The following is a 23778-nucleotide window of genomic DNA, read 5'->3' as shown; positions in this document are numbered from 1 at the left end:
AGCTGGGCTGTTTTAGGAGTATAATGTACAGTGGGGTAAAAAGGTATTTAGTCTGCCACCAATTGTGCAAGTTCTCCCACTTAAAAAGATGAGAGAGGCCTGTAATTTTCATCATAGGTACACTTCAACTATGACAGACAAAATTAGAAAAAAAATCCAGAAAATCACATTGTAGGATTTTTAATGAATTAATTTGCAAATAATGGTGGAAAATAAGTATTTGGTCAATAACAAAAGCCACTCCAGGACCTTGAAATGCTTCTTACGAAGCCACTCCTTCATTGCCCGGGCGGTGTGTTTGGGATCATTGTCATGCTGAAAGACTCAGCCACGTTTCATCTTCAATGCCCTTGCTGATGGAAGGAGGTTTTCACTCAAAATCTCACGATACATGGCCCCATTCTTTCCTTTACACGGATCAGTCATTCTGGTCCCTTTGCAGAAAAACAGCCCCAAAGCATGATGTTTCCACCCCCATGCTTCACAGTAGGTATGGTGTTCTTTGGATGCAACTCAGCATTCTTTGTCCTCCAAACACGACGAGTTGAGTTTTTACCAAAAAGTTATATTTTGGTTTCATCTGACCATATGACATTCTCCCAATCTTCTTCTGGATCATCCAAATGCCTTCTAGCAAACTTCAGATGGCCCTGGATATGTACTGGCTTAAGCAGGTTTGAGTCCCTGGCGGCGTAGTGTGTTACTGATGGTAGGCTTTGTTACTTTGGTCCCAGCTCTCTGTAGGTCATTCACTAGGTCCCCCAGTGTGGTTCTGGGATTTTTGCTTACCGTTTTTGTGATCATTTTGACCCCACGTGGTGAGATCTTGCGTGGAGCCCCAGATCGAGGGAGATTATAAGTGGTCTTGTATGTCTTCCATTCCTTAATAATTGCTCCCACAGTTGATTTCTTCAAACCAAGCTGCTTACCTATTCAGTCTTCCCAGCCTGGTGCAGGTCTACAATTTTGTTTCTGGTGTCCTTTGACAGCACTTTGGTCTTGGCCATAGTGGAGTTTGGAGTGTGACTGTTTGAGGTTGTGGACAGGTGTCTTTTATACTGATAACAAGTTCAAACAGGTGCCATTAATACAGGTAACGAGTGGAGGACATAGGAGCCTCTTAAAGAACAAGTTACAGGTCTGTGAGAGCCAGAAAACTTGCTTGTTTGTAGGTGACCAACTACTTATTTTCCACCATAATTTGCAAATAAATTCATTAAAATCCTACAATGTGATTTTCTGGATTTTTTTTCTAATTTTGTCTGTCATAGTTGAAGTGTACCTATGATCAAAATTACAGGCCTCTCTCATCTTTTTAAATGGGAGAACTTGCACAATTGGTTGCTGACTAAATACTTTTTTGCCCCACTGTATATCATCACTGATTGTATGAGAGAATACTACCTATCACAGTGGATTACTTGAAGAGAACAGTATTGGCACGCTACAGTTGGATGCTCTTCCTCTGTATGGACACACAGTTACCTCACGCTGTATGGTGCGAGCATTTATCATCCTCCGTAGTTACTGACACATAGGACAATGCTTCAGTTTACACTCATTAAAAAGAAAACAGTTCAGTTGTCATGGGGTTAAAAGCCTTGTTTTGTCTTGGTTCATTGCTGTGATATATTGGTCAAAAGACCAATTACTGGGAGAAAAAATCTGAATTGGGCTGCCTGTGTAGACGCAGCCTTTGTGTAAGCGCTGTGTTGTCAGTGTGTGAGGGAGGCGGTGGCTCTTAACAGCCATGCTGCTAGTTTCATGAAGTCCCCAGTGTGCTTTAATTAAAAGCAGATGGAGGTGGAGAGGGGAGGAGAGGGAGGGAGGCGGCTGGCCTCTGAAGTGGGAGGGGCGGGCTAGATAGACAGACAGACAGAGGGACAGGATTTGTGCCGTTTGTTTCATCCCGGCAGACATCTCCCGAATCAGTGAGCCTTGACTGAGCATGGAACCATGGGACTATGTGTGTGTGTGTGTGTGTGTGAGACCGAGAGAAAGAGAGGGAGAGAGATTGACTGACAGACTTCTTGATTTGGCCTTAAAACCTCTTTGAGTGTAAGGGGCAGTATTTTGATGTTTGGATGAAAAACGTAACCCAAATGAAACTGCCTATTTCTCAGGCCGAGAATCTATAATATGCATAGAATTGTCAGATTAGGATAGAAAACACCCCAAAGTTTCCAAAACTGTCAAAATACTGTCTGTGAGTATAACAGAACTGATATTGCAGGCAAAAACCTGAGGAAATCCAACCCGGAAGTGTTGTTTTTCCTGAAAGCTCTCTGTTCCATAGCCTGCCTTCACTCCATTTAAAGGGACATCAACCAGATTACTTTTCCCATGGCTTCCCCATGGTGTGAACAGTCTTTAGACATAGTTTCAGGCTTTTATTAAGAAAAATGAGCGAGAAAGAACACATCGCGTCATTGTATGGCTGGGTGCCAGTAGCGTTTTGCATGCGCCAACAGAGTGGACATTTCTCTATCTCTCTTATTGAAGAAGCTACAGTCCCAGTTGAAATAGTATCGATTATATATGGTAAAAACAACCTGAGGATTGATTATAAAAAAACGTTTGACATGTTTCTACGAACATTACGGATACTATTTGGAATTTTCATCTGCAATGTTGTGACCGCTCGAGCCTGTGGATTTCTGAACATAACGCACTAACCAAATGGAGGTATTTTGGATATAAAAATAATCTTTATCTAACAAAAGGAACATTTACTGTGTAACTGGGAGTCTCGTGAGTGCAAACATCTGAAGATCATCAAAGGTAAGCGATTCATTTTATTGCTTTACTGACTTTCGTGACCAATCTACTTGGCTGCTAGCTGTTTGTAATATTTTGTCTACTGAGAGAGATGTCCTTACATAAACGCTTGGTATGCTTACGCCGAAAAGCTTTATTGAAATCTGACATGCCAGGTGGATTAACAACAACCTAAGCTGTGTTTTGCTATAAATATTTTTAGTAATTTAATTTGAATTTGGCGCTCTGCAATTCAGCGGATGTTGACGAAAATGATCCTGCTTATGGGATGGGCGCATCAAGAGTTAATGACCTATAACATCTGTCAGGCTCCAGGCAGCTCAGTTTGGAGTGCCTCAATGATCAATAGGAACGCTTAGCCTGAATGCCCAGATGGTTCCTGGGTAGAAATTCTACTAACCTTTGACCTCCAGCTCCACCTGGGCTCAGAACTCGCCAGAACTCCTCACAGCTCATCAGAACTCCTATGGCATCCAGGAAGTTAACTATGTGGATGCTTCGTGGAACTCTGAACTAACGAACTAATACATTTACAAACTGACAAGCTAACAGACTAACGAACGAACAAACTAACAATCCAACTAACTAATTCATTAGCTAGCTATGTATGTGGAGCAACTAAATGGACTTTAGTAAAACAAAAAAATGACAATAATTAGAAAACCGCTAGGCTAATACACAGATTATTTTCGATATAGGATTAGTAAAATATCCCGGAAATTGTGCAGAATCCACACAGATTTTGATCTACTTTACAGAGCAGAATATGATGTGATGGTTGTTAAATTGTTTAAATGATTTCGCCTGGTATCCTGCTTGCTTGGTTGAGTTAAGTCATTTATAATTAAAACACAGTCAGACTGCTGCCAGTCAAGAAGACACTCTTCCTTCCTTCACACGCCAAGACACAAATCCCCAGAATATTCCATACACAAATCAACAGCTCCTTGTTGAATGTGTACAGTATATGCAAATATAGCTCTTCTTAATCCTTCTTTGCCATAGAAAATATAACTGGAAAAATGACAGTAGCTGCTGACGCAGGATTGATTCATTTTGCCATCATGTGTCCGGTGGCATTCCTATTGCTCTATCAATAAGGACATGGAGGGTTGACTGATTTATTTAATAGTCTATTGATATCCCATTCTATACATCCCCTCTCTCTCTCTCTCTCTCTCTCTCTCTCTCTGATCTTTTCATGCCTTTTGTTTATGTGTGTGTGTAAGAGAGAGATAGAGACCGAGAGAAGAGAGAGATAAAGAGACAGACAGACACTGTACGTGTCACTATTTCTATTTTGTTATTAAATGTTTTATCTTATCTTTAACTCTGTATTGTTGGAACAGTAGCCTTAAGTAACCATTTCACTATAGGTCTACACCTGTTGGTTACGAAGCACGTGACAAATGCAATTTGATTTGATTTGATTTGACAGACCTATAGACAGACAGACAGATATATATATATTTTTATTTTATTTAGTCAGCAACCAATTGTGCAAGTTCTCCCATTTAAAAAGACACATTTTTTATTGTTACATAACCATTAGAAAACAGCTAGGCTAATTCACTGTTGTTGCTTTTTTATATTGATTAGTAAAATATCAGTCAACACAGCGTTTGATGCACAGTACATAACATAATCTGTTGTGATGGTTGTTAAAGTGTTTAAATGATTTTGCCTGGTATCCTGCTTGCTTGGTTGAGTTAAGTCATGTATAATTAAAACACAGTCAGACTGCTGCCAGTCAAGAAGACACTCTTCCTTCCTTCACACTCCAAGATACAAATCCCCAGAATATTCCATACACAAATCAACAGCTCCTTGTTGAATATGTACAGAATGTGCAAATGTATCTCTTCTTAATCCTTCTCTACCAAATCAAATCAAATCAAATTGTATTTGTCACATACACATGGTTAGCAGATGTTGATGCGAGTGTAGCGAAATGCTTGTGCTTCTAGTTCCGACAATGCAGTAATAACCAACAAGTAATCTAACTAACAATTCCAAAACTACTGTCTTATACACACAAGTGTAAGGGGATAAAGAATATGTACATAAAGATATATGAATGAGTGATGGTACAGAGCAGCATAGGCAAGATACAGTAGATGGTCTCGAGTACAGTATATACATATGAGATGAGTATGTAAACAAAGTGGCATAGTTAAAGTGGCTAGTGATACATGTATTACATAAAGATGCAGTAGATGATATAGAGTACAGTATATACGTATACATATGAGATGAATAATGTAGGGTATGTAAACATTATATTAGGTAGCATTGTTTAATGTGGCTAGTGATATATTTTACATAATTTCCCATCAATTCCTATTATTAAAGTGGCTGGAGTTGAGTCAGTGTGTTGGCAGCAGCCACTCAATGTTAGTGGTGACTGTTTAACAGTCTGATGGCATTGAGATAGAAGCTGTTTTTCAGTCTCTCGGTCCCAGCTTTGATGCACCTGTACTGACCTCACCTTCTGGATGGTAGCGGGGTGAACAGGCAGTGGCTCGGGTGGTTGTTGTCCTTGATGATCTTTATGGCCTTCCTGTAACATCGGGTGGTGTAGGTGTCCTGGAGGGCAGGTAGTTTGCCCCCGGTGATGTGTTGTGCAGACCTCACTACCCTCTGGAGAGCCTTACGGTTGTGGGCGGAGCAGTTGCCGTACCAGGCGGTGATACAGCCCGCCAGGATGTTCTCGATTGTGCATCTGTAGAAGTTTGTGAGTGCTTTTGGTGACAAGCCAAATTTCTTCAGCCTCCTGAGGTTGAAGAGGCGCTGCTGCGCCTTCTTCACGATGCTATCTGTGTGGGTGGACCAATTCAGTTTGTCTGTGATGTGTATGCCGAGGAACTTAAAACTTACTACCCTCTCCACTACTGTTCCATCGATGTGGATAGGGGGGTGTTCCCTCTGCTGTTTCCTTGAAGTCCACAATCATCTCCTTAGTTTTGTTGACGTTGAGTGTGAGGTTATTTTCCTGACACCACACTCCGAGGGCCCTCACCTCCTCCCTGTAGGCCGTCTCGTTGTTGTTGGTAATCAAGCCTACCACTGTTGTGTCGTCCGCAAACTTGATGATTGAGTTGGAGGCGTGCGTGGCCACGCAGTTGTAGATGAACAGGGTGTACAGGAGAGGGCTCAGAACGCACCCTTGTGGGGCCCCAGTGTTGAGGATCAGCGGGGTGGAGATGTTGTTGCCTACCCTCACCACCTGGGGGCGGCCCGTCATGAAGTTCAGTACCCAGTTGCACAGAGCGGGGTCGAGACCCAGGGTCGAGAGCTTGATGACGAGCTTGGAGGGTACTATGGTGTTAAATGCCGAGCTGTCGTCGATGAACAGCATTCTTACATAGGTATTCCTCTTGTCCAGGTGGGTTAGGGCAGTGTGCAGTGTGGTTGAGATTGCATCGTCTGTGGACCTATTTGGGCGGTAAGCAAATTGGAGTGGGTCTAGGGTGTCAGGTAGGGTGGAGGTAATATGGTCCTTGACTAGTCTCTCAAAGCACTTCATGATGACGGAAGTGAGTGCTACGGGGCGGTAGTCGTTTAGCTCAGTTACCTTAGCTTTCTTGGGAACAGGAACAATGGTGGCCCTCATGTGGGAACAGCAGACTGGTATAGGGATTGATTGAATATGTCCGTAAACACACCAGCCAGCTGGTCTGCGCATCCTCTGAGGGCGCGGCTGGGGATGCCGTCTGGGCCTGCAGCCTTGCGAGGGTTAACACGTTTAAATGTTTTACTCACCTCCACAGCAGTGAAGGAGAGTCCGCATGTTTTCGTTGCAGGCCGTGTCAGTGGCACTGTATTGTTCTCAAAGCGGGCAAAAAAGTTATTTAGTCTGCCTGTGAGCAAGACATCCTGGTCTGTGACGGGGCTGGTTTTCTTTTTGTAATCCGTGATTGACTGTAGACCCTGCCACATACCTCTTGTGTCTGAGCTGTTGAATTGAGATTCTACTTTGTCTCTATACTGACGCTTAGCTTGATGATTGCCTTGCGGAGGGAATAGCTGCACTGTTTGTATTCGGTCATGTTTCCGGTCACCTTGCCCTGATTAAAAGCAGTGGTTCGCGCTTTCAGTTTCACGCGAATGCTGCCATCAATCCACGGTTTCTGGTTTGGGAATGTTTTAATCGTTGCTATGGGAACGACATCTTCAACGCACGTTCTAATGAACTGGCACACTGAATCAGCGTATTCGTCAATGTTGTTGTCTGACGCAATACGAAACATATCCCAGTCCACGTGATGGAAGCAGTCTTGGAGTGTGGAATCAGATTGGTCGGACCAGCGTTGGACAGACCTCAGCGTGGGAGCTTCTTGTTTTAGTTTCTGTCTGTAGGCAGGGATCAACAAAATGGAGTCGTGGTCAGCTTTTCCGAAAGGAGGGTGGGGCAGGGCCTTATATGCGTCGCGGAAGTTAGAATAGTAATGATCCAAGGTTTTGCCAGCCCTGGTTGCGCAATCAATATGCTGATACAATTTAGGGAGTCTTGTTTTCAGATTAGCCTTGTTAAAATCCCCAGCTACAATGAATGCAGCCTCAGGATGTATGGATTCCAGTTTGCAAAGAGTCAAATGAAGTTCGTTCAGAGCCATCGATGTGTCTGCTTGGGGGGGAATATATACGGCTGTGATTATAATCGAAGAGATTTCCCTTGGTAGATAATGCGGTCGACACTTGATTGTGAGGAATTCTAAATCGGGTGAACAGAAGGATTTGAGTTCCTGTATGTTTTTGTGATCACACTACGTCTCGTTAGCCATAAGGCATACGCCCCCGCCCCTCTTCTTACCAGAAAGATGTTTGTTTCTGTCGGCGCGATGCGTTGAGAAACCAGCTGGCTGCACCGACTCCGATAGCGTCTCTCCAGTGAGCCATGTTTCCGTGAAGCAAAGAACCATAGAACATAAAACTGGAAAATCCCATTATGTGTCCCGTAGCATTCCTATTGCTCTATCAATATCTTTAATATTGTTGGGCGGCAGGTAGCCAAGTGGTTAGAGCTCAGGACTAGTAATCGAAAGGTTGCAAGATCGATTCCCCAAGGTAAAAATCTGTCGTTCTGCCCCTGAGAAAGGCAGTTAACCCATTGTTCCTAGGCCATCATTGAAAAGAAGAACTTGTTCTTAACTGACTTGCCTAGTTAAAGGTAAATAAGTACGTGGATGGTTGACTGATTAGTTTATTGATATCACACCCCATACATCCTCTCTCAATTCAACAGGCTTTATTGGCATGGGAAACATATGTTTACATTGCCAAAGCAAGTGAAATAGATCTTAAATTAAAAAATGAACAGTAAACATCACACTCACAATGGTTCCAAAAGAATAAAGACATTTCAAATGTCATACTATGTCTATATACAGTGTTGTAATGATGTCCAAGTAGTTAACCTACAAAAGGGAAAATAAATCAACATAAATATGGGTTGTATTTACAATGGTGTTTGTTCTTCACTGGTTGCCCTTTTCTGGCGGCAACAGGTCACAAATCTTGCTGCTGTGATGGCACACTGTGGTATTTCACCCAATAGATATGGAAGTTTATCAAAATTGGATTTGTTTTAAAATTATTTTTGGGTCTGTGTAATCTGAAGGAAATATGTGTCTCTAATATGGTCATATATTTGGCAGGAGGTTAGGAAGTGCAGCTCAGTTTCCACCTCATTTTGTGGGCAGTGTGCACGTAGCCTGCCTACGGCAGCCTTTCTCAATAGCAAGGCTATGCTCACTGAGTCTGTACATAGTCAAAGCTTTCCTTAAGTTTGGGTGGTCATGTATTCTGCCACTGTGTACTCTCTGTTAGGGCCAAATAGCATTCCAGTTTGCTCTGTTTTTTTTAGTAATTTTTTCCAATGTGTCAAGTAATTATCTTTTTGTTTTCTCATTTGGTTGGGTCTAATTGTGTTGCTGTCTTTGGGCTCTGTGAGGTCTATTTGTGTTTGTGAACAGAGCCCCAGGATCAGCTTGCTTAGGGGACTCTTCTCCAGGTTCATCTCTCTGTAGATGATGGCTTTGTTATGGGAAGGTTTGGGAATCGCTTCCTTTTAGGTGGTTGTAGAATAAATGGCTCTTTTCTGGATTTTGATCATTAGCGGGTATAGGTCTATTTCTGCTCTGCATGCGTTATTTGGTGTTTTACGTTGTACATGGAGGACTTTTTTGCAGAATTCTGCATGCAGAGTTTCAATTTGGTGTTAGTCTCATTTTGTGAATAATTGGTTGGTGAGCGGACCCCGACCTCACAACAATAAAGGGAAATGGGTTCTATAATTGATTCAAGTATTTGCCAGATCCCTCTCTCTCTCCCTCACCACACCTTCTTGTTGTGAAGGAGTTACTGTATGTTGATATGTCATTGATCTGTGATGAACTGGTTCTGTTGGGGCGTTTGCTTATTTAGTTCCAATAGAAGCATGTTGTGGCCTCAACCTTAAGTGCAGTATAGAATAGATGGCCCTTCATTTGATTTGGTGTTAGGCTGTATTCTTGACACACACTGTACATTTAAATCAAATTGTTAGCAATGCAATAGATCTTCTCTAGTCAGTTGAGTGGGTTCCACTCTGTGCAGATGGAATTGGATAGCCATAAAGTGAGATGGTTGCCCTGGCTATAATCCCTGCCACGTCAGTCTAGGCTTGCGTCCCAAATGGCACTGCATTCCCTATATAGTGCACTACTTTTGACCAGTTCAATAGTAGTGTGATATGCAGGGAATAGGTTGCCATTTGGGACTCTACCAAGCTCTTCAGGTGGTGAAGGAGCAGACAGAACAGGAAATGGGAGAATCTGCCTGTCATTCACCTTCTACCGTTAGAAACCGGGCTTTTACATGTTGTCTTCAATGGGGCAGAAATACACATGGCAATACTGTTACAATATAGTCCTACCTTTCACAAGAATTTTTTTTTACCATGACGTGATACATGCATTTGGAACTTCCATCCATAGGCTCCTGAGATGTGCTGCCTGTCAACCCTGAGCATTAATAATTGATCATGGTGATTGCAGAGAGTAGGCCGTGGCCCGTAGAGAAGCCAGGTTTAGACATGGCATATAATGTAACAGATCCATTTCATGTCATGCAGTTCATAGAAATAATTTATTATACACTATATATGCAAAAGTAAGTGGACACCTCTCAAATGACTGGATTCTACCACGGATGTGGCTATTTCAGCCACACCCATTGCTGCCCGGTGTATAAAATTGAGCACACAGCCATGCTATCTCCATAGACAAACATTGGCAGTAGAATGACCTTACTGAAGAGTTCAGTGACTTTCAACGTGGCTTTGTCATAGGATGCCACCTTTCCTTTTTCAAGTCAGTTTGTCAAATTTCTGCCCTGCTTGAGCTGCGCTGAGTTCCAAACTGCCTCTGGAAGCAATGTCAGCACAAGAACTGTTCGTTGGGAGCGTCATGAAAGGGGTTTCCATGGCCGGCAGCCACACACAAGCCTAAGATCACCATGCGCAATGCCAAGCGTTGGCTGGAGTGGTGTAACGCTCGCCGCCATTGGACTCTGGAGCAGTGGAAATGCCAGGAGAACGCCACCTGCCCTAATGCATAGTGCCAACTGTAAAGTCTGGTGGAGGAGGAATAATGGTCTCGGGCTGTTTTTCATGGTTCGGGCTACGCCCCTTAGTTCCAGTGAAGGGAAATCTTAACACGACAGCATACAATGACATTCTCGACGATTCTGTGCTTCCAACTTTGTAGCAACAGTATGGGGAAGGCGCTTTCCTGTTTCAGCATGACAATGCCCCCGTGCACAAAGCGAGGTCCGTACAGAAGTGGTTTGGCGAGATCGATGCAGAAGAACTTGACTGGCCTGTACAGAGCCCTGACCTCAACCCCATCAAACACCTTTGGAATGAATTGGAACGCCGACTGCGAGCCAGGCCTAATCACCCAACATCAGTGCCCGACCTTACGAATGCTCTTGTGGCTGAATGGAAGCAAGTCCCCGCAGCAATGTTCCAACATCTAGTGGAAAGCCTTCCCAGAAGAGTGGAGGCTATTGTAGCAGAATAGGGGGGACCGACTCCATATTAATGCTCATGATTTTGGAATGAGATGTCTGATGAATACTTTTGACCATGTAGTGTAATTTACTGGTTTCTCGCAGTTATTGATCCCGGGAAAAGGGAGTGGGTTTGGGAGGTAAATCTCGGTAAGCCAGTTCCCACTATTCAACCCTAGCCTTGTCTCTGTCTGCTATAGCTGTGCTTGCATTTCCTCTGTTCTCACATCATAGCATTGGGAAAACACACACAGATGCAATCTGCAGTACTTTTCACTTCTTTGCAAAACATATGTTTAGCACATCTGTCATGTAGATATACTGTGTGTTTTATGTAGACATACTGTGTGTTTTATGTAGACATACTGTGTGTTTTATGTAGACATAGTGTGTGTTTTATGTAGACATAGTGTGTGTTTTATGTAGACATACTGTGTGTTTTATGTAGACATATTGTGTGTTTTATGTAGACATACTGTGTGTTTTATGTAGACATACTGTGTGTTTTATGTAGACATACTGTGTGTTTTATGTAGACATACTGTGTGTTTTATGTAGACATATTGTGTGTTTTATGTAGACATACTGTGTGTTTTATGTAGACATACTGTGTGTTTTATGTAGACATACTGTGTGTGTTATGTAGACATACTGTGTGTTTTATGTAGACATACTGTGTGTTTTATGTAGACATACTGTGTGTTTTATGTAGACATACTGTGTGTTTTATGTAGACATATTGTGTGTTTTATGTAGACATACTGTGTGTTTTATGTAGACATACTGTGTGTTTTATGTAGACATACTGTGTGTGTTATGTAGACATACTGTGTGTTTTATGTAGACATAATGTGTGTTTTATGTAGACATACTGTGTGTTTTATGTAGACATACTGTGTGTTTTATGTAGACATACTGTGTGTTTTATGTAGACATACTGTGTGTGTTATGTAGACATACTGTGTGTTTTATGTAGACATACTGTGTGTTTTATGTAGACATACTGTGTGTGTTATGTAGACATACTGTGTGTTTTATGTAGACATACTGTGTGTTTTATGTAGACATACTGTGTGTGTTATGTAGACATACTGTGTGTTTTATGTAGACATACTGTGTGTTTTAGGTAGACATACTGTGTGTTTTAGGTAGACATACTGTGTGTTTTATGTAGACATACTATGTGTTTTATGTAGACATACTGTGTGTTTTAAGGAGACATACTGTGTGTTTTATGTAGACATACTGTGTGTTTTATATAGACATACTGTGTGTGTTATGTAGACATACTGGGTAGCTCCGAGAGTGAAGGGGAGCGTTGGTTAGATGAGACAGCTGTCACAGGACTACCTATATAAGAAAGGTGAAATATTGACCTAAATGGGAAAAATTATACAAAAACAATCCAGTATGTGTCATTTTATTACGATACCAACTACAAAATTGCAGTAAGGGTCATGTTTTGTAGCACATACATAATTTCAACCATACGTTGATTTCATTCTATTACTAAATACATAGTAGTTTGACAGTATTTTTGTTTGTTTATTGCAATGTCCAATTATTGAAACCATGATTATTTGTCTAATTGTCATTTTGGAACCTCAGGTGCCCTAAGCACATTGATGGTGTCCCCCTCACAAAGGGAAGAGCAGGAAGCCACTGAAGGTGTTGTAGAAGAACCTGGTATCATAGAATCCCATGTGTTGGGGAAGGACTGTGGAGATCACATCTATTTCCTCCAGCTCTAGAATAAATGCATTGGACACATGCTCACCAGAACCTTTAAGGTCACTGGCACCATTCAGACTAAATGCATCCTTATTCTTGTTCCCAATGGTGGTGAACACAATGTACTTACCAGTCTTTTAATTGTATGCTGCTCCAATGTTGGTGATTACATTTGTGAAGATCAGTTGGGAAGCCTGGTTAACACCAAAGGGCCCTATATGTTCATCAACTAAACCAGTCCAACCAGCAGAGAAGGGTAACTTTGGTGTGTCTGTAGGTTATGGTAGAGGAAACACATTGGGTTAGTTTGTGTGAACTTCTGGATTTTCCACAGATTTCCATACTGGATACTGCGTATATTTGTTTTACAGTACGTGTGTTCTTGCTCTCCAGTCTCCCTCTATGATGTTCTCACTGGCTGTCACTCTGGCCTGGTTAACTGCCTGTTCTGCAGCTTGAGTTGAAATCATAAACAACAATAGCTTTAAACGGTGTTCCAATTTTTGGGGGTTTATGGATTTTATGTTAGTGGTAGCCTTACAATCCAAGGCTTCTGCAAGCCAGAACGGTTCACAGGAGCAGGAGCCAATCTCCTATTCCTGTAATGTGAGGCAGTTTGATGTACAAGTACAACCTTCTGGACAGGATGCTAGTCTATTGCAAAGCCTTACTCCAAATTTATCTCCTTAATGCTGAATGCAAAGAAGACATTGGGTCCCATTTTTTGGGGGTCTTTGGTATGACTCCCAACCTTCCAATTACTATGTAGGAGCAACTTTTACCCCTGATTGAATTCTACATTTTGCTTCACTGCAACTGACCTACCCCATTAGTTTACATTTGATCCCGACTTAACCTGATATGATCTCTTCCTTCAAATCCTCTGCCTGGCTCTCACTGACTCAGAGTCTGGTCTGAAGGGCTGACAGCTCCACTGCTTGTTCTGGCATTACGGGAAAAGAGCATTCTTAAATCTGATGATCTGTTAATGGACAAACATTTGAATTATGCACAAATCTGTATTATTACAGCACCTGCCTTCTCTCTCTCCAAGTTGTCCACCTTACTAGTCAGGGTGTGCACCACGTTTCTCAGTGCTTTCAGCTCATTCCAGATGTCAACATTGGTGGTCTGGTCAGTTGTTTTTTGCGGTTTTGTTTCTCCACTCGACGTGACCCCATGTCCCATGACAGACAGAACAGCAACGCTGACAGAACGACTACCCCTCTCATTTTGATATGAATAACCCTATTTAGTAATGATGCAGTCTATGAGTCTCCATGCCCATCTGTATACACGCAAAAGTGTGCATGAAGTAATACGTGAGAAAACGCGTTGGGGATGAAACATTTACAGAAAATACCTGGGCCGTCGAGCTAAACAGGTTTTTTCTAACCGAGCCGTGGCGTGAGAAATCCACACATGGAACGTCAGTCAACCACTTCTTTTTAGGTCGAAGGATCCGGAGAATAGGGAACTTCGAGATTGATAGCCTATGTTTGAACATTCTCATCTGATGTTCTTTATCATAATCAAAGAAAGAGTATTGACGCACACCTAAAACATTTGTTAGGTGCTGACTAACAGGACAAATATCTCTATCGTTTTAGAGACACATTGTGTCAGAGAAAAGAAGGACATGTCTGTACATGACTGTCTGTACATATGCATGTCGCTGAGGGGCCATACTGTAGGTCATCAATCATATGATTCTATATGGAATCATCCAGTCAGCACTTTCTATTTGAAAATCAGCTGATCTGATAGGAAGATGTAGAGAAGAGACATTACCTCATAGACTCCATCAACCACAGCTGTAGACGGCATATTACAGTCTCGAGATGATTCAGCCTCTAACTCGGACCACAGTTCAACAAGATTCCGGAGTTCACTGATTGGCGTTCACACACCGTGCTGTACTGTACTGTAGGCTACATGCTTTAGGCAGTTTAAGCTAGCTTCAGGACAAGCAGTGTGTTGTCAATATTGAACTGTCAGCTCGCTCTTTGCGCGTGATGTCACAGTGGAGGTGGAAAAGAAAGGGCAGCAGAGGCAGATTTAGCCGCATTTTAACCATTAGAAATGAAAGAGGACTCAGCTGAGGATGTATTTTTGATAGATGTCATTGCCTTAATATTACCTATGGCTATTTAGCTTTTTCATGTTTAAAGCACACATTTGTTTTGTCATGAGTTTTAGTTCCTTTATCGGGATTTAAGAAACTATCATATGTAAACTAGTGGTGAGTTTGTAGATGTGTTCACATTTATGCCTGCCTGACCAGCATTTTTGAAAAGGAGAGCAAACATCATTAAGTACTCCACAGGATACTAATGAACGGTTCCTGACTCCACTTTAACAGCCACCACCCCCCCGCTTCTTATTTTCCACCTTCTCTCTCTCTCTTTGATGTGGCCAGTGGCCCTGCTGTCTCCCTCCTCACACAGAGACTATGAACTCAGCTGGTTCAGAAACCATGTATGTTGGACCACACCAGCCCTCAGTAGGAGAGGAGAGGAAAAGAGAAGAGAGGATGAGAGGAGAGCAGTGGAGAGGATAAGGAAGGGGAGAAGAGGAATGTAGAGGAGAGGGGAGGAGAAGAAAAGAGAGGAGAACAGAAGAGAGGAGATGGGAAGTGAGGGGAGGAGAATAGAGGAGAGGGGAAGAGAGGAGATAAGAGGTGAGGGGAAAAGAAGAGAGGTGAAGAGCTGAGAGGAGAGGGGAAGAGAGGATATGGGAAGAAAGGAGAAGAGAGGGGAGGAGGGGAGAGGAGAAAGGGCGGGAAGAGAGGTGAGGGGAAAAGAGGAGATGGGAAGAGAGGAGAAGAGAGGGGAGGGGAAGAGGAGAAGAGAGGGGAAGAGAGGAGAAGAGAGGGGAAGAGTGGAGAGGGGAAGAGAGGAGAAGAAAGGGGAAGAGAAATGTGAGGAAGAGAGGAGAAGAAAGGGGAAGAGAGATGTGAGGGGAAGAGAGGTGAGGGGAAGAGAGGAGAGGGGAAGAGAGGTGATGGGAAGAGAGGAGAAGAAAGGGGAAGAGAGTTGTGAGGGGAAGAGAGGTGAGGGGAAGAGAGGAGAGGGGAAGAGAGGTGATGGGAAGAGAGGAGAAGAAAGGGGAAGAGAGTTGTGAGGGGAAGAGAGGAGAAGAAAGGGTGAGAGAGGAGATGTGAGGGGAAGAGAGGAGAAGAAAGGGGAAGAGAGGAGATGTGAGGGGAAGAGAGGAGATGTGAGGGGAAGAGAGTAGAAGAAAGGGGAAGAGAGGAGATGTGAGGGGAAGAGAGGAGAAGAAAGTGGAAGAGAGGAGATGTGAGGGGAAGAGAGGAGAAGAAAGGGGAAGAGAGGAGAAGAACGGGGAAGAGAGGAGAAGAAAGGGGAAGAGAAATGTGAGGAAGAGAGGAGAAGAAAGGGGAAGAGAGATGTGAGGGGAAGAGAGGTGAGGGGAAGAGAGGAGAGGGGAAGAGAGGTGATGGGAAGAGAGGAGAAGAAAGGGGAAGAGAGTTGTGAGGGGAAGAGAGGAGAAGAAAGGGTGAGAGAGGAGATGTGAGGGGAAGAGAGGAGAAGAAAGGGGAAGAGAGGAGATGTGAGGGGAAGAGAGGAGATGTGAGGGGAAGAGAGTAGAAGAAAGGGGAAGAGAGGAGATGTGAGGGGAAGAGAGGAGAAGAAAGTGGAAGAGAGGAGATGTGAGGGGAAGAGAGGAGAAGAAAGGGGAAGAGAGGAGAAGAACGGGGAAGAGAGGAGAAGAAAGGGGGAGAGAAGAGATGTGAGGGGAAGAGAGGAGAAGAAAAGGGAAGAGAGGTGTGAGGGGAAGAGAGGAGAAGAAAGGGGGAGAGAGGAGATGTGTGGGGAAGAGAGGATATGTGAGGGGAAGAGAGGAGAAGAAAGGGGAAGAGAGGAGATGTGAGGGGAAGAGAGGAGAAGAAAGGGGAAGAGAGGAGATGTGAGGGGAAGAGAGGAGAAGAAAGGGGAAGAGAGGTGTGAGGGGAAGAGAGGAGAAGAAAGGGGGAGAGAGGAGATGTGAGGGGAAGAGAGGAGATGAGAGGTGAAGAAAGGGGAAGAGAGGAGATGTGAGGGGAAGAGAGGAGAAGAAAGGGGAAGAGAGGAGATGTGAGGGGAAGAGAGGAGATGTGTGGGGAAGAGAGGATATGTGAGGGGAAGAGAGGAGTAGAAAGGGGAAGAGAGGAGATGTGAGGGGAAGAGAGGATATGTGAGGGGAAGAGAGGAGATGTGAGGGGAAGAGAGGAGAGGATAGTGGTTGATTAACAGTATCTGCCTTACCAAATAATGGTTAAATATATCACAGTCACTGAAGACAATAATCAATATCTACTCTCTTTTTCTCTCTTTCTTCCTCTGTCTCTGTCTCCCTCCTTCTCTCACCCCCTCTCTCCCTGCTGGTGGCAGTGGAGTGTCCTTCAGTTAGTCCTCTTTCCAGCCGAACCAGGCCAGCGGATGCTCAGGGTTGGGTATCAGATGACAGCTGCTGGGTAATAGATACTTCAGGGACAGGCCAACCTACCGGGCACGCAGACAGACAGGCAAGCAGGCAGAGAGGCAGATAGGAAGGCCAGCAGGCAGGAAGTGCTGTGGTCGGATCTCTCTACTCAGTGAGTGTTACGAAATCACATAGGGTGTGACATATACACTGTATTCACTGTGTATTTATTTATTTAACCAGGCAAGTCAGTTAGGAACAAATTCTTATTACAATGACAGCCTACTCCGGCCAAACCCAGACGGCACTGGGCCAATTGTGCGCTGCCCTATTGGATTCCCAATCATAGCCAGACGTAATACAGCCTGGATTCAAACCAGGTACTATCGTGACACCTCTTGCACTGAGATGCAGTGCCTTAGAACGCTGCACCACTCGGGAGCCCAGAGAGTGTATATGTGTGTGTAGGTGTGTAAGTGTGTGTGTGTGAGAGAGAGGGAGTGTGAGAGAGTGTGTGAGAGAGAGAGAGAGAGAGAGAGAGAGAGAGAGAGAGAGAGAGTTTGTGTGTAGAAATCACACTGATGTACATGACAGAGTGTATGTCCAGCTTGCATTACCGAGAATGTCCTTTGAATACTGTATAGTGTTTACAAAGGTTGCTTCAAATCAAAGCTCACGTACGACAAAGTTATGCACACACTATGAGGCCCACTGAGAGTGAAAGGACATATTTGTGTTACATGTCTGAGAGTGTTATGAATGTTTATAAAACTTGTTGTTTGGATCCTGGATGCTGATTGGACGAGCAGTGTTCCAAGCCGTGCTGTATTAGCCACCAGCGACACGTCTACGCCTGCTAAAGGTTCCATCTGAAAATGATCTCTGTGCCTCCATCAGAATATCATGTTCATGTTGCTGTCTGAATCATCTCTTGTACTGATCTCAACTCGCAGGTTATTTCACCTTGCTTCCAGCCTAGCATTTAGTATGGTACAGCGGGGGTTAATGGAAGCAATGCAGCTGGTGTGCTGTCATTTCAGGGTCAGTGTTTGACGTGATGAGTTAGCTGAAGTTGGCTAGCTAGCTAGCTAGCATGTGACAAGAACGTTACCCAGCATGCATAGCAACCGTTTACTTTAGAATGGATGACCAGTTCTTTTGCAAAAAGAATGAAAGACTAGGTCACGTCTGTAGCAACATGACCTAAAGAAATAACAAACAGATTTTTGTCCGGACTATAATCTTCAGGTGGAAGAATGAAATTGTATGGATTGACTTATCAAAATAACGTTTTAATGGAAATATGTAATTCGTTGTTATTTTAATATGTTGCTATCGTGTCAGGCCGAACAATGCCATTTACTTGTGACTGTATCCATGATACAGCACTGCCTGTTGTGCCTTAGTGCTTAAATGTGAGTAGCTGTCGGAGTATAGTCTGTATGCTGTATGATGTAGCAAAACGTGAGTTAAGGAGAGCTCCTCTAAAGTGGATCTCTGAAACAGCTTGTTAGTGTGAAACACTGAAACATCCCAGGATAGCAAGGTGACACACTGAAACATCCCTGGATAACAAGGTGACACACTGAAACATCCCAGGATAGCAAGGTGACACACTGAAACATCCCAGGATAGCAAGGTGACACACTGAAACATCCCTGGATAACAAGGTGACACACTGAAACATCCCAGGATAACAAGGTGACACACTGAAACATCCCAGGATAGCAAGGTGACACACTGAAACATCCCAGGATAGCAAGGTGACACACTGAAACATCAAAGGATAACAAGGTGACACACTGAAACATCCGTGATATTTCACACACACACGCACACATTAACACAGTAAACTGAATAGAGAGCTGTGTTTTTTGTATCCTTCCTCTTCCCCAGCTGTGCTCTAGTACCCAGTCTGGTGCTCCAGGCTTCCTCCTCTCCTCTTCCCCAGCTGTGCTCTAGTACCCAGTCTGGTGCTCCAGGGCTTCCTCCTCTCCTCTTCCCCAGCTGTGCTCTAGTACCCAGTCTGGTGCTCCAGGGCTTCCTCCTCTCCTCTTCCCCAGCTGTGCTCTAGTACCCAGTCTGGTGCTCCAGGGCTTCCTCCTCTCCTCTTCCCCAGCTGTGCTCTAGTACCCAGTCTGGTGCTCCAGGCTTCCTCCTCTCCTCTTCCCCAGCTGTGCTCTAGTACCCAGTCTGGTGCTCCAGGGCTTCCTCCTCTCCTCTTCCCCAGCTGTGCTCTAGTACCCAGTCTGGTGCTCCAGGGCCTCCTCCTCTCCTCTTCCCCAGCTGTGCTCTAGTACCCAGTCTGGTGCTCCAGGGCCTCCTCCTCTCCTCTTCCCCAGCTGTGCTCTAGTACCCAGTCTGGTGCTCCAGGGCCTCCTCCTCTCCTCTTCCCCAGCTGTGCTCTAGTACCCAGTCTGGTGCTCCAGGGCTTTCTCCTCTCCTATTTAGAGTTTTATGTTGTCAAAACACAACTTTGATTAATACCAGACGAGCCTCTCCTTGAGCTTTGCATGAGAGAGTATGCTGTCTGGCCCTTAACGTTCTCTCAATGTTTCTCAATGTTACGGCAGGGCTTTGAGCTTAGTCTAACCGGATTCTATGGAGTGGTTTTCACGTCTCACCCTCTAGCCCTGTAAGAAGCTGAGCAGAGCAGCAGCACCAGTTGTCATCATGTAGACTGGACGATAAATCATCTTGCGCAAATGAGACCAAGGTCGCCGTGCTCATTCAGAGGCCAGGACAGGGGTGTTAATCCTCGTTTAATGTACCCAGTACATGGAGGTGGAGGGTAGAGGTGTTTCAGCGGAGGGCCCAGGCCCCAGATGAGAGCCATATCTCTGGGGAGAGAGTCGTCTCATCTCCCTGCAGCAGGAAACAGCCAGGGGGAAAGGAAATGATCCTTAAACCAAACGAACGTCACACTCGTTAGTCAAAGACAGACCGGAACAGTCAGTCACAGCTCCCCTCTCTCTCTCTCTCTCTCTCCCTCTTGCTCTCTCTCTCTCAATTCAATTCAAGGGGCCTTATTCTCCCTCTCTCTCTCTCTCACACACACACACACACACACACACACACACACACACACACACACACACACACACACACACACACACACACACACACACACACACACACACACACACACACACACACACCTGCCACCTGTGGGTGTGTGCTCATCTCTGTACATAGGCCTGATAAATGCATGGATTGCTTATGTGTCACTGTGTATGTCCACTTCTTACCTCAGTGTGTGTGTGTGTGTGCGTGATCTTGCATGCTCCTGGACACACACGCACGCACACACACACACACACACACACACACACACACACACACACACACACACACACACACACACACACACACACACACACGCACACGCACACACACAGATGATATTGCTTTGAGCTGTCAGACTAATGTCCCATCTCTCTGCACTGTGTGTTCTGTCCCATATCACACCCCTGCCTGACTCACTCTCCCTGCAGCTGTGTGTGTGTGTTTCTGTGTGTTTTTCTTATGTGTGTGCATATGTGTGTGTATGCTCACGGGCACTTGTGCGTGTGTGTTCCATCCTCAATACTAGTCACCAGGTCAGTGGAGCAGGGTCTGATGAGGGAAGTAAACACTGTGGGAAAGGCAGTTGGACTTCCTCTCTATCCTGCTCCTTCCTGACCTAGGGCCCAGGCTGTGTGTGTGTGTGTGTGTGTGTGTGTGTGTGTGTGTGTGTGTGTGTGTGTGTGTGTGTGTGTGTGTGTGTGTGTGTGTGTGTGTGTGTGTGTGTGTGTGTGTGTGTGTGTGTGTGAGATGTCCTGCTAAGGGCCCTATCGGGGTCTTACTCATGCTTCCTGTGGCAGGGCTGAAGCCCTGGAGGTCAGACATGTGTGTGTGTGTGTGTGCTCACACGTGCGTACTTGCAGTCCCTTCCGTGTAGCACGACAGCCCCAGGACAGTCCATAGACATTATTATGTTGTTTACTTTCTATACTTCTTTAATACTCTAGTTTCTCTACCCAGACTACACTTCTTTAATACTCTAGTATCTCTCTACTCCGACTATACTTCTTTAATACTCTAGTATCTCTCTACTCAGACTATACTTCTTTAATACTCTAGTATCTCTCTACTCAGACTGCATTCTGCCCTCCTCTGGGCTCGCTCCTGGTTCAGCTCATAGACCAAATAAACTGTTTCATCTTCAACAAGTTCAACTCCTCTTAAAAGCTTTCCACTGAGTCTTTCATGAGGAACATTGGCTCTGCTCTCATCTTTAAAGGCATCAAGTACAGACGGACACAAATGGGATATCACTGGGAACATTTACACTTTTTGATCAAATTTTAGAGACAGGCTCCAGAGATATGTTAGCCAAGTGTTCCAGAGTGTAACATAAAATTCCACCCCAGCAGCAGAAGGATTCCTTACCATGCAGAGTAGTAGTTCTTTTGTATGTTTCTACACTGATTCTTTTGTCAGATGTGCAGCAGTAAGGTGGGGGTTTGTGAGTGTGTGTGTCTCAGTGGGGGCTGGTTGGTCATCCCTGTATTGATTACCAGCGGTGGAGGAGGAGTGGGTGGTTTCGCTGTCAGTCGAGGTCTGTCTGTCGATGTGTGTGGGACGTGAAAAGCTACTCTCCAGCTACCAGACACGCACACACCTGAACCTCCTCTTCTTCTCATTCCAAACTCAAGGATATAACCTATAGGATAGTGGTTCAAACTAGCATTTATTAGACATTTTGCCTGTGGTGGTTGAGCAGAGGCCATTTGGAAAACAGTGTGACTGTACTATATACCATGTGTGACTCCTGAAACAAAATAACACATATTTTTGCATTTTGGAGCCTCATGATTAAGCATATTATAACATAATATATAAACCATTTTCACTGCTTACATATCTCAGTAAATAAGCTCTCACATCATCTCTTTGTGAAGAACAAGGAACATTTATTAAATAAATCATGTTTAACTGTGGTATGTTGATTACAAGTTTAATAATCCAGAGAATTACTGTGTATTTGGAAGAAAACTGAAAAAATAAATGTTCCAGTCAAGAAGTCACTTCACGGTGTAATTTGTCAGAATATGCTTGCCCGGTATCTACGAGTTTCAGGGGAGTTTTGAATTTAGTTCAGCAAAATTGTGTAAACGTAAAACAAATAATTTTTGAACTCTTGTCGAACATGAAGAGCTGAGGTGTCAGCAACATATGTCTTACTGAATGCCTTTAGAAAACGTGCAACTTTTGCCGTTACAATGGTAAAAGCTCTCGACAGTTTTGAGAATTTGGATTGGTGTTTCACAATTTGACCTTCCTCAAAATAGTTTCACAAGGTCCATGTCATCATTTGTAATCACTGATAGTTCCCTCATGTTCCGAACACTAAAGGAATATACACAAAAATATTTCCATTCCTTGTTTTCCAGTAATAGAAAATACAACTCCTGGAGTATTTTCTTTTGTGTGTTTACACAATGAGGAAACATGGCTAGGCTGTGATAGCAGCTGGATCTGTTCTAACCAAGATTACTTGTTCCCATTCAGTGGTACCCAATCATGACCAATAGGATCTTCAGTTCTTGTGTATACAGTTCATGTGTCCACACTGTTTCTTCCCAGTGTTTCAATGTGGGTGTCAGAATTGTGATGATTTCGATCTCATAAACAGTAGGAATATCATAACCGTGGTGTTGACATGACAGACCAAACATGGAGAAGACTGTTCTAACTGTTTGCCATGGAAGAGGAAGGGTCGAATCCTCTTTTTGTCTTACAAGTAACTCTTCAAATGAAAAAGAAACAATAGCGTGATCTTGACTAGTTTCTTCTCACAGAGCGTTGTGGGGTTCCCTGAGCCTGGTGAGAGAGACAAAAACAGAACTCTCTTATTCAATTCTCATCCAAAGAGGGAGATGTTTGGTCTGCTAATGTTCCTACTACGTCATTGGAAGAGTTAGAGTAGATTTTTTTGAATGTTATTTATTTAACTAGGCAAGTCAGTTAAGAACACATTGACAGCCTACCTCGGCCAAACCCTAGTCCTAAACGCTGGGCCATTTGTGTGCCGCCCTATGAGACTCCCACTCACGGCCTGTTGTGATACAGCCTGGAATTGAACCATGGTCTGTAGTGACACCTCTGGCACTGAGATGCAGTGCCTTAGACCACTGCGCCACTCGGGAGACCCAGATACAGGTACCAAGGGAAATACCATTGACTCAGAAAGATACAGAAACAGATACATACGGAGACGTGTTTCGTGAATCTGTGTAATGAGTATGGAGTAGTGTTGCCATGGTAGAACAGGGTTTAATGGGCTCCCCTAAGGCTATGTTAATAGATGCTAACCCACATAGAGCAAAGACTTGAGATGGTTATTCGTGGCTAACCCATTGTCAAGTGAGTGTGTGCGGGGAGTGCACCGGTGTTATACCATCCACAGTACAATGGGATAGTTGATAGTTGATTGTTTACCTGAATGATTAGTCCTAAAACAGTTAAGGGCTTTTGTAGTCAATGAGCAAACCTCTGAAGTTTTTAATGTAACACTTTTCCTTTTAAGTTTACTCTTTAGTTGTGGTAAAAGGAAACTGTTTAGAACTCAGGCAGTTCTCCATCTCTGACTTCCCTGTTCGTTTATTTGACTCTGTGATGTCACCTTGTAGTGCTCTGCAGTCCATCCATTGAACACATTGGGAGCCACTTAGCCATCATCTCTTTCAGACACAAGGGCCTCTGGGCTCTACTGAGATAAACTCAGGCTAAAATTAAAGTCTGATCCAT

General features: G+C 44.0%; 1 protein-coding gene across 2 annotated transcripts in view; it reads left to right on the top strand.

The window, feature by feature from the left end:
* The window catches only part of LOC135522699 (guanine nucleotide exchange factor VAV3), a 145127-nt gene that overhangs the window by 22931 nt on the left and 98418 nt on the right, over window positions 1-23778 (top strand). The gene's annotated exons all lie outside the window — the stretch shown is intronic.

The sequence above is a fragment of the Oncorhynchus masou genome, chromosome 30, assembly GCF_036934945.1.
Source record: "Oncorhynchus masou masou isolate Uvic2021 chromosome 30, UVic_Omas_1.1, whole genome shotgun sequence".
NCBI classification, from domain to species: Eukaryota; Metazoa; Chordata; class Actinopteri; order Salmoniformes; family Salmonidae; genus Oncorhynchus; species Oncorhynchus masou.
This window is presented reverse-complemented; position numbering and strand designations above follow the sequence as displayed.